The 11,276-nt window shown below is 39.7% G+C and overlaps 1 non-coding gene across 1 annotated transcript; it reads right to left on the reverse strand.

Annotated features, from left to right (window-relative positions):
- Positions 1-6,948: 6,948 nt before the first annotated feature.
- On the reverse strand, positions 6,949-7,023 carry Trnag-acc (transfer RNA glycine (anticodon ACC)). The gene has a single exon. It is a non-coding gene; the product is annotated as a tRNA-Gly (tRNA).
- Between the last annotated feature and the right edge of the window lie 4,253 nt (positions 7,024-11,276).

Here is an 11,276-nt window from a genome sequence, read left to right on the forward strand (position 1 = left end):
TATAAAAGTGTGATCATTACCATCATTTAGCTTTGCATCAACGCTTTTCAATGTTTCTATGAGGTAGTAAAAAGTGAGCTTGTCCAACTATGAATACATTGAATAGTAGCTAAATGGCATTACGAGAAACCCATTAGAGCACAAGAGAGAATCGCTCGCATTGTTTTTAGTTAGTGGTGACAACAAAAGCAATCCATAAGCCGAAATATTCGGGATAACTCGATAGCCACAGAAAAAAAAAGACAGCTCTGTTGTATGTTTAAGTCTCAGGTAAATTCATTATCCCCGCTCATGTACTTTGTACATAAGTTGTTAGAGACTTTAAATTTATGTCCAGTGACCAGGATATAGCTAGATAGAGTAAAGGAGGTATATATCCGACAGGGATATGAGTCAAATGCAGAGACTCCAACCCCAAGCACCTGCTGATCTGGAGATTCTCCCGCCCGAAACCCCAAGCAAACGGGAGACTCCAAGTTGATGTGTGCAAAGCACGAAGTTCCTAGGGTTCTAGATGTTCTCTGTGCTATCTAAGGCTTATTTTTTCAACATACGATAGCAATAAGTACGAAATCCTTTCCACCGGGAGACACAGAGCCAGGGCGGGAGAAATCAAATCTCCAGCGGGAGAACGGGAGATTTTGCAAAAATGGGTTTTCGGCGGGAGATCTCCCGTCGAAAACGGGAGAGTTGGAGTCTCTGCAAATGACATTGTCGCACGGTTTCTGTCAGCATTCATTCCATGCTCTATATTTATCTCCGTCTATTTCGTCACTGTTGGTGGCAACTTCCCAACCCCATAATTATAGACTTTGCACACATTGAAGATATAATACGCGCGATTGAGTGGTGAAATAAACAATCACTTGGCCAATGGCATTTACCCATGCTCATGGACATGTAACTTCTTTTTACCTCCGCCAAGGGAGGAGGTTATATTTTCGCTACCGTTTGTTCGTGTGTTTGTTTGTTCGTCCCTGTGCAAAATAACTCAAAAAGTAATTAACGGATTGGAATGAAACTTGCAGGAAAGGTTGAAAATGACACAAGTACCAAACGATTAACGTTTGGTAGTGATCCGAGAATTTTGGGGGAATTTATGAAGGATTTGTGATATTTTGGCAGGTAGGGTCAATGAACTTGGGAGTTCAGGCTGCGCGTATTTGAGGTTTGCATGAGCGCACTAAAGTGCGTGATCTAGTTTCTGCCAAAGATAGTAGAGATAACAAGATACGAAGGCGCGCGATAACAATGGACACAAAATGGCTACCCTACATGACGATACAAAAGAGAGCTAAGTACAAACTCAGTACACCTAGAAACATCATTCATTTCCAAAGACAGTGGTATTTTTATTATCTTAAAAAGATTTAAAAATTATAGTCGTAGCTTTTTTTTCGATTAAGGGTATTACTTTGAACAACGGGATTTTAAAGTAATAAGGATTATTTCGTGGAGGTAAAAATTTGGCAACAACATGATCTCACAATCAAAGACGCTTAATAAACAACAACATCTTCAAAGACAGCGCGTCTCAGGCAAAGACACACATCACCTGAGACGCGCTGTCCCTGAAGCCGCTGCTGTTGTTTATCAAGTGTCAAGACAGCGCGTCTCAGGTGACGTTCGTAATACGCATGAAGACCGCGCGCTGTCCATTTGTTTTGTACAGGATTAGCGCGCACTTTCGTGTCTTACCAGTATTAGTTAAGCGTCTTTGGTTTCTGCTAGGGCGAGGCGCGCCGTGCAGCTGAGGGTTTATGACGTAACAAGGGCTTCTATATTGGGAAATCTGGCGACTTTCAGCACACACAATCGATGCTATACGTATGGGTGGAAATCACTGATATCTCTATGGAAGAACAAGATCAGGGGGCCACTGCATAAAAGTTATTATATTTTGGATCAAAAATTTGTCTTCCATTGATTGGTTAAAAGAGCTTCACATGATTATAGGTATTTTGAACTATTTTAGAATGTTGGTGTGTCTGACACTCCATGAAGTACTATTTGCAAAATGACGTCACTTTTATGACGACATTTTGCAAATAGTATACTATTTGCAAAATGATGTCACAATCACCCTTCTTTACAATCAGGTGTACCCGTCCGGTCTCGAATTCTAGTGTTTAGGTTTGCAGCGGCCATACGATCGCTTGGATACATGCGACGGGCAACTCTGGCGGTGTCACGGCTACTACGTTTTTCAATTTCCGATCTCTCGCACTGTTGCGTATTGCAGGCGCTGCGCTGCCGCCGCAGTGCGGCTAAGCCTATATAATGATTTTCACTTTTTATTCAAAATTTTGATCCAAAATATAAAACAAATATACTTTGCCTAGTTTCGAGTTTCTTGTTAAAACTATGGGCCTCGGTGACTCCAAAATAGTACTATTCACTTCGGGGCTGCGCCCCTCAGTGAATAGTACTAGTTTGGAGTCACCTCTGCCCATGGTTTTAACAAGAAACTCTCAAGGCCAAGTATATTTGCATACTATTACGGTACCTTTGCCATCCAATGGTAACGACCATGGCAACAATGCTCAACAGCCAATCAAAATCATGAATTCCATGAAAGTTACCACTGGATGGCAAAGTTACCGTAATAGTAACTTTTATGCAATGGGCCCCAGTGGTGGAGAGAGCTGCATGCTTGGCGGAGGTCTTCGCTCTCAGAGTGCTTTTCTAGTCTTGATATATTTTGCCTTTTGTTGGATACACATTACTCTTCTGGTTATATATGTACTGTTTTATCTTGAGTCACATTCCTTGCCGACTGTTACGCATTGGTTTCAGAGATATCAAACTTACCTTGACGCTACCTGTGAGAGGATCCATATATTCTGTCCAAACTTCGTTGTCTATGCTGGATGATATCTTATATGACGTCACATAAGAGCTTCCTAACCCCCTTCCCCTTGTGATGACACCTGTCACCAGACAGGTTGATTCGAGCTGAACCTGTAGCCACTGATCTGTGTTTTCGTGGAGGGGACGCCACGCTTCAGGTGCGTTGAGACGGCCCTTTGGGGGGCTAAGGCCCTCTCTATAGAAGGATGAAGCGGTGATGCTGGAGTCTGGAATGGCGCCACTTTCGAGACCAAGAGGACTTCCAGGAGACATGCTGGGACTCACTGAGGGGAAAATTTGACAGGAGCATACAAAATTATGCGTTATCCGTTAGTTCAATTTATCTAAGAATAATTATGTTATACATACACTCAGCGAAAAAAAAGAAAAAAGGAAAGAAAGTGAACATATTTTCCACTTCATATTTTTCAAAGTTCAAGTTTTTTTTTTAATACACATTTATGCATCATACCATATAAAAGGTAATTAATCTGGCTATTAACCCAACGTAGGTGAATCGAAAGGGAAACTTTACGCATGAGTGAACACATTAGTTTTTATCCTCCAGGACACAAAAGTACAAATTGCACAAATTAATATGCTGTCTCTCATTTAAAAAAAACAAAAAAACCCCAACCTTTAAGATAAGAATGATAACAAAAGATCACTTTAACATAATGAGATACATAAATGAAATACCAATAATGAGTTTTCGTTCTGTTAACCTCTTTATAGCCTCAAACAAAACAAACTGGGAAAATAAAGGGGGAAAATAAGAATTGGGTGTCAGCTCAAACTTCAAATGACATATAGGGAGTAATGCCACAAAGGTGATTAAATGAACAGAAAAATTTCTTCAGAACATTCTTTAAAAATTGATGAGGCAATTTCAAGAACCAAATATTATTTTCCATTTTTCTAATTTCAAATATCGATTCAATGTTCTATCATTTATGTTGATATTGTTTCTTCTGTAATTTCATTTGTATTTGGATTTTTGACACACGATTCTTTATTTTCCTCCGTTATTTATAGCTTTTCTTTATCTTTGGTATCTTAAGTAGGCCTATCTGTATTATTTTTGTTCGCATTGTTATATCATGGAAGAGCACTTACTCATGAATAACGACTAGTTTTAATTGACCGACCATGTTAGATATTCTATGAGAAATATGAACTTGACAAAAAAAAATCATTTTCTTTTCTTTCTTTTTTTTTCTTTTTGCTGAGTGTATATATGTATGTGCGGTGGTGTGTTTTGTTTGTGTGTCTGCATGTGTGCGTATATGTGGTGTGTATGGATGTATTCGAGTGTGGATATTTGAGAATGTGAGCAGATGGGTATGGTTCTTTTTCACTTTCTCTAGTCTTTCTTTATATTATATACTAAGGTATCACACTATGAAGACACATGCAGATACATACATGTATCTTCACACTGTGAAGTGCTCCGCCCCAAGTATAATGGACCCTATGAAAGACCAGCTATATAGAAGATCTGAATATGGGTGATCAGCCATATTGTCAAAGGGAAACTTGGAGCAAACAAGCGAACAAACACGCAAGAACTCCATGTGGTGAAACGTCTCACCTGAACAACACACGATGCCAATAGTACCATCTACGTCATCATTTGTCTCTACGTCCATCCAGCAGTCAGTGATATTAGTGGCGTTCGTTGGGCAACTGACCACAGTCACTTTAGCTTTGAAATCTTGTGATGATTCGCGGTAGAGGTTCCCATTGACTGTTGCGTAAGCTCCCTGGAATCCGAGGTACTGGCAGACCAGACGAGAGGCATTTGCTGTCCATCCATCTTGGTGTATAAGTCTAAGTGTGCCTGGGCTGAAACGAGGGGCAAAAGCGATTCTCCCTTCGCCGCTGTTTCCTCCAAGGAGTCTGACAGTTTCGATGAAAGCAGCTGAGAGGGATGGTCAAGAAGCCCAAGAAAATTCTTCAAATGAAAGCATCATTTTTTACACAAACATCGAAACAAAAGCAAAATTACTATCCATGAATAGGCTTCAATTAGAAACAAAATACATAATAGAGTGTAGCAATAAAAGTAATGAAACGTAGAATACATTACACGTCACTTTCTATCACAAATTAGAAAAAGAGACGAAATTGATTAAATTATACTATCCGCACGATAAAAGCTACCGCAATAAATCTTTTCAGACCAAAAAGGCAACAAGAAGACATCTAATAAAAACAAAGAAATCAGGGTCCTCTTTCACAAAGAGTTGATGTGATAGCAACTCTTGCTGGAATGGCAATAGTCATGGTAACAACAAGAATCCAGCTTCCTGAATCAATAGCTGTTGCTATCTCATTGGAAGTTGCCATTCCTGCAAGAGTTGATCCTATCATCAGTTTATGAAACGGGGCCCAGGTATTCTGTTTTTCACCTATTTCACACCGTGGACCTCGCAAACCATCGCGACAAGTGCAGTTGAAACCTTCATCGGTCTCCGTACATCGAGACTGGTGAAGACACGGGTCAGACAGACAGGCTGTGTCAACAAGAAATAAACGAGAATGAATGATAGATGAATGTTTAAACATTCCTTAAATTTACGAGGGTTAATCAAAGTTATTCAAGTTTCTTTGCTTGTCTTTCATTTTTCAGCCCTGAAATATCATCAACAACTATTAACTACAGAAGTCAAAAGCAAAGGTATAAGCTAAAGTAAATAATCCTCTCTTTGAAAATATATTGATAACTAATAATTCTAATACTCTCAACCAAAGTCATTGTCGTAATAAAAAAAAAAACGCCTTTGGGTTTTCAGACTCGGATAAACAGCATATACACAGTTTTGTGTATTTATATTAGTTGCGTTGTATCTCGTAAAATTATATCAACTAGTAACCTTTTCCATATCACCAACTTCTAGAATAAATCGATTATAAACAGTTGAATAATTACGTCTTCATACTAATCAGATAAGAATGAAGATGTGCAGATGCATGGCTTGTCTATGAGGTATTGTACCAAACCACTCAGTCGAGACTCTCTATGCATATTCACTTTGAGATGTAAGAGCAAACCTGGTTTTGTGCAGATGTATCTTTTCAGGTTTTGGGAGAGTTTTATTTCCGGCGGCAGCTGCGGTAGAGTGTATGCGTCTGCCTTTATAGGTTTAGGTATGTACTGAATAACGGCACCATCGTCTGACAGCACAGAAGGGCATGGGGCTTTGGTGAGATGGGGGCAAACTTCGGGATCGTATGATGCTGCCAAAAAAAAAAGTAATAGATTGATGAGGAAGAAAATTATTAGAATATAGAAAATATATAAAAAACGAAACAAAAATAAATATGATGAGAAGAAATGTTAGCTTATATCAACGGAAACAGCAAAGAGTTACTTTATGTGATAAATGATGCCTTAAAGGGAAGAGTGTAATAAGAAAATATCAATAAAGTGCAATAACAAGACATCTAGATAAGAAAGACATTTGCAATTCGTTGAATACATTTTTTTTTTTTATATTGGCTATGATATTATTCGTTTTTTATGGTCAGACAAGAATGATTATCTTCAACATGTTACAAAAGATGAGTCAAATATAGTCTTTATACCAGTACTGGTAAAGACATACTCGTAATTGCAGGGATGCCAAGTTCCAAAAAAAATTTATGAGTGAGATTTTCATGACTCGGCATCTCAACGAGCGAATGTGCACGCAAGCGAGGATGTGGGAGGAGCCCCCCCCCCCCCCCCCCCCCCCCCCCGTAGCCTCCCACGGTAGGGAGCTTTTTCAATTTTTAGCTCTTAATGGTGCGATCAGGTGCATACTTAAGTGACTATTTTTTACTTATATTGAAAGACAAAAGGAAAATATACCTTCAATTTGAGCTACATGTATGCGCATTATTAGTGGCCCAAATTGCAGACTTTGCCCGATGCGTGAGAAAAGTGGGTACCATGCGTGAGATCGTGAGACGACCCCTAAATGCTTGAGTCTCACTCAGAATGCGTGAGACTTGGTAGCTCTGTAATTGATATTGTGAACAGTTTTCAAAATCAAACAGAAGGAAACTGACCAGAAAGGAATACAATTTATTACTGGAAATTGAGCAAAGAAAATGGGATTCCATCAGGATTCGAACCCGAGACCTCCGGATTGGTAGCCCGGTGCTCTACCGACTGAGCTATAGAAAGCCCTATAGTATACAGCGTTTGTCCCAGAAACCCTTAATTCTAAATGCTCGAGATTTCGAGCATTGAGAATGAAGGATTTCTGGGACGAACACTGTACGAGGGCTTTCTAGAGCACCGGGCGGGCAATCCGGAGGTCTCGGGTTCGAATCCCGATGGAATCCCATTTTCACTGCTCATTTTTCCACTTTTCAAAATGATACAAGACAATTAAAGTGCTGGGCATCACAATACTGATAAGTAAAGTGTGGAAAGAACTATACATTTAACATGTGAAATAAGTTGTGTAATATTTGCACTCAGTTTATGGAATCTGGCATATTTCCAAACAGACTGAAGATAGCTACATTAATGTGGTTGGGTGGCGGTAAAATTTGTATGCGCACATCACTTGATATGGAAATGCCTGGATCAGGATGTTAATTTATGAACCTTACTGGAAACTTAGGGTACATAGAACCATGAACTGATGGCTATTCCTATCTCTAGGACAGACAATTTTTCCTTACAGGAAGGAAAGTTTCCAGAAGAACTGAAGCTGGCTCATGTTACTCCTGTACTAAAGAAGACACCCTTAGATCCGGATGAGGTGAGCAGTTACCGACCTATATCTAACTTGCCTTTCCTTGCCAAAGTTCTTGAGAAAATAGTTGCCAGAATACTAATGTCACATCTTCAGGACTGCGACCTCTATGAGATCATGCAGTCTGCATATAAAAAACACAGCGTAGAGACAGCTCTTCTGAAAATAGCTGATGACATCTTGCGACCAGTTTACAACAATAAAGCAGCCGTGGTATTTCTCTTGGATCTATAAGCTCATTTGACACGATTGATCACAACGTCCTCCTCCACTGTCCTCAGGCTGCAGCAGAATTTCAAAGTTGGCGCCACTGTCCTTGAATGGTTCAGATCTTATCTCCATTGCCGTAGACATTCTGTGAATATCGAAGGAACTGTGTCAGAGGAGACCTTCCCGACCTGTGGCATTTCAGAAGGTTCAGTCTTCGGACCTATGCTCTTTACCCTGTACTCTTCCCCTCTTGGGAGCATAGCGCGTCAACATGGTTTGGAGCCCCACTTCTATGCAGATGACACTCAGCTTTATGTGACATTTGATCCAAGAGTGCCAACTGAAGAAACAGCAGCAGCAATGAGGATGACCTTGTGCCTGTCGGATATCCGACAATGGATGGTGAAGAACTTCATGAAACTCAATGACAAGACTGAATGCCTCATCATTTCTTCTCCACAAATGAGAAACAAGATTGTCTCCATGGATTTTCAGGTAGGCAATGTGTCTGTCTCTCCTGCAGATAGCCTCCGTAACCTTGGGGTTTACTTTGACCAGTCTATGAAGATGGATAGGCATGTTTCACAGGTATGCTGGACTTCCAGTTTCGTAGAATTGCATTTTTAGACCTCTGCTTACGAGGACGGCAGCAGATAGAAAGCCTCATCTATTTACTCTTAACATCAAGACTGGATTTCTGCCACAGTATTGTAGCTGGCCTTCCATCTGCAACCTTGAACAGACTTCAAGCAATACAGAATGCAGCTTCACGTTTGCTCACTGGGCTGAGGAAGTATTATGACATCACCCCTGTCCTGGTCGAGCTGCAATAATGGCTTCTGGCCATCAAGAACAAAATTGATTTCAAGATCCTACTGCTCACTTTTAAGGCCACTCATGGTCTGGTCCCGGAATACCGGTCTTCACTATTGTGAGCGGCGGCAGCCTCGCCCTGGCCTTTGTTCATATTATGGCCTTAAGTACTCTCCAGATGCCCATTACACATCTCAAGGGATACGGAGAACGGGCATTTTCCTCTATCGCTCCTCGCCTGTGGAACTCCCTCCCATCTTTTCTCGGTGAAATTGACATTCTTTATCACATCAAAGTCTCACTCAAGACTCACATCTTTCACCAGGCATTCAGTTGCTAACTCTCTTTGAGAAGTCTGCGCCTTTGAATGTTTCTACAACAGATGTATGGCGCTATACAAATGGTGTGGATCATCATTATCATCATTAGCGAAATCCATTTATTTTTCACACTCATTTGTTTAATTATGCAAATTGCTGGATACAGAAATTACATTTCTCTTCTTTACATTTCATTCTGGACAAAAGTACATTGATTCAGATCAAGATAGATATCGCCGTTCAAAAAGAACTTGTAGGATTACCTTTATAGTAGATATTTTTCTCTTTTCGTAGATACAAAGAGTGACCACTTATCCCAAGGAACATTTGTGCTACTTACCGACATTATTTTGTACCACAACAAGCAATGATTCTTTTTTTTTCTCTTCCCAAGTTTACTATTGGTTCCTTTCATTTCAGACGGAGCAACTTATATCTGACCCCCCTTTTTTGCAAGGTAAGCGATGCGATTTTAATTGTCTGATTATATTATTCTATTACATTATGTTCATATTCTTGCGCTAACATCACATGGTAGGTGATCTATTGTGGTGAAGCTGTGAAAATTGCAATGACTTGATGACGACGACAACAACAGCAACAACAGCTAATTAATGAGACAGACACTGATGGATGATTTTTGATAATGTCTCGCCATACGAAAACACAAAACAAAAGTTACAGCAATTACCGAGATCACTCATCAACTGCCTAACGCGAGCTCTGGCAGTGTTCCAATAGTTACATGATTACTTTTCTTTGGTTCTGTTTTTTTTTTTGATACACCGGTGTATGACGTTTTTGTGCACTTTCACTAATACACCATGAGCAGTTTCTTGAAATTCTTGTTTATGTAAGGGCTTAATTTAGGCAACTTCCTTTATAACGGACTCCTCGTTACCAGCAGCTGTATCGAAATTTCGTTTCAGCCAAACAATAAAGAAAAAAAAAAGATATGTAATAATAACTTCAGACCTGAAGTTTTACTTCGTTGAAACAAGAGTTAAATTATAACTCTGTTTGTTGTAATGGAAGTGCACGGTACAATAATCATTTTTATATCTTGCACCTACAATGCTTTTACATGCGCTATGTCTTTCGTGCGAATACATTCACTTGTCATATTGAATCGTTTAATCGGTGTTCTGGTCATCATTTCGAGGCTGTGCACAGTATGCAAGACTGAATGTCAAAGCTTGACTTGCCGAACAATTGACAGATGCAATTACATTTTTGTAGAGCCATAAACCTGAATGTGATCTGAATTCCTTTGCTTTCCTTTTGTGTTTCAAATGATTGTTTATTTTATTTCGTTCTGGACATACGAGGACATCTAGAAGAGAAAACGTAACATAACTACACCACCTGGAAATATGTCGAGACTTACATATTTCATCAATTCAGTCTGTGATTGGGGTGATTGGTCATTGTCAGCAAAGAACATATTTGAAAGATTAAAACAACAACAATAATCATGCTTTTATGAAATTTGCCTGTTAACACAGTTTGCATTGAAATTGTACACGAATTCACGTTTTTGAGCAATTTTGGTCTGACATGCACGTGCATATTTATACGCAACTTCGGAACCGGGCGCCCGGGCATCGCAAATTTGGTGTCAAAAGATGCGGGAGACTCGAAAGGAAAAAGTCATGAAATGTCGCGGCGATAGCTTATCGCGACAGCGATACATTGCGCGACACGTCGAGGGGGGCCTCGGAGGCCCCCCTCCCGGCCTAGTTAGGGTTAAGATTTGCAATTTTCGCACTTTTGCACCGTCTTATATCGGCACTTAAGAAGGGGAGGAATTTCAACTTTGACAGGTATGTATGACGTCACATTGAAATAGAATTTCCAGAGTATATCAAGAAACCGACCCAGCGCAAAAAAGGCATTTATCTGCTTTACGTACGCGAAAAAGTATGCAAATGAAATGCCTTTGAGCAAAAACTTGAAATAAATCAAAATAGTCAGGAACGTAAGAAAAATTACGTCTAGTTCATTTGTAGCTCTTTGAAAGTTTGAAGCGCGCGTCAGGGCAATTTCACTTTATTTTGCACTTATTACACAAATATCATCACACGAAACATACTCCTGCCGAGTTTCAATGCAAAATGATAGTATAGTAACAATGTGACTCTAGAGAATGATGTCATACTGATATCCCGGTCGAGTGATCACATAGAGAAAAAAAAATGTTTGATTCCAAGGTTTATTATGAAAAATAAGTGACATGACTTTAAACCACAAAAGTATTGTATAGATATGAATAGATTAGATACAGAGTTCGTGCTAAAACAGAGTGTAATTGGTGATCTGACTCGGATCACAT

The sequence above is a fragment of the Diadema antillarum genome, unplaced genomic scaffold, assembly GCF_040938485.1.
Source record: "Diadema antillarum isolate AM-2024a unplaced genomic scaffold, OU_Dant_1.0 seq00000171_RagTag, whole genome shotgun sequence".
In the NCBI taxonomy this organism is placed as follows: domain Eukaryota; kingdom Metazoa; phylum Echinodermata; class Echinoidea; order Diadematoida; family Diadematidae; genus Diadema; species Diadema antillarum.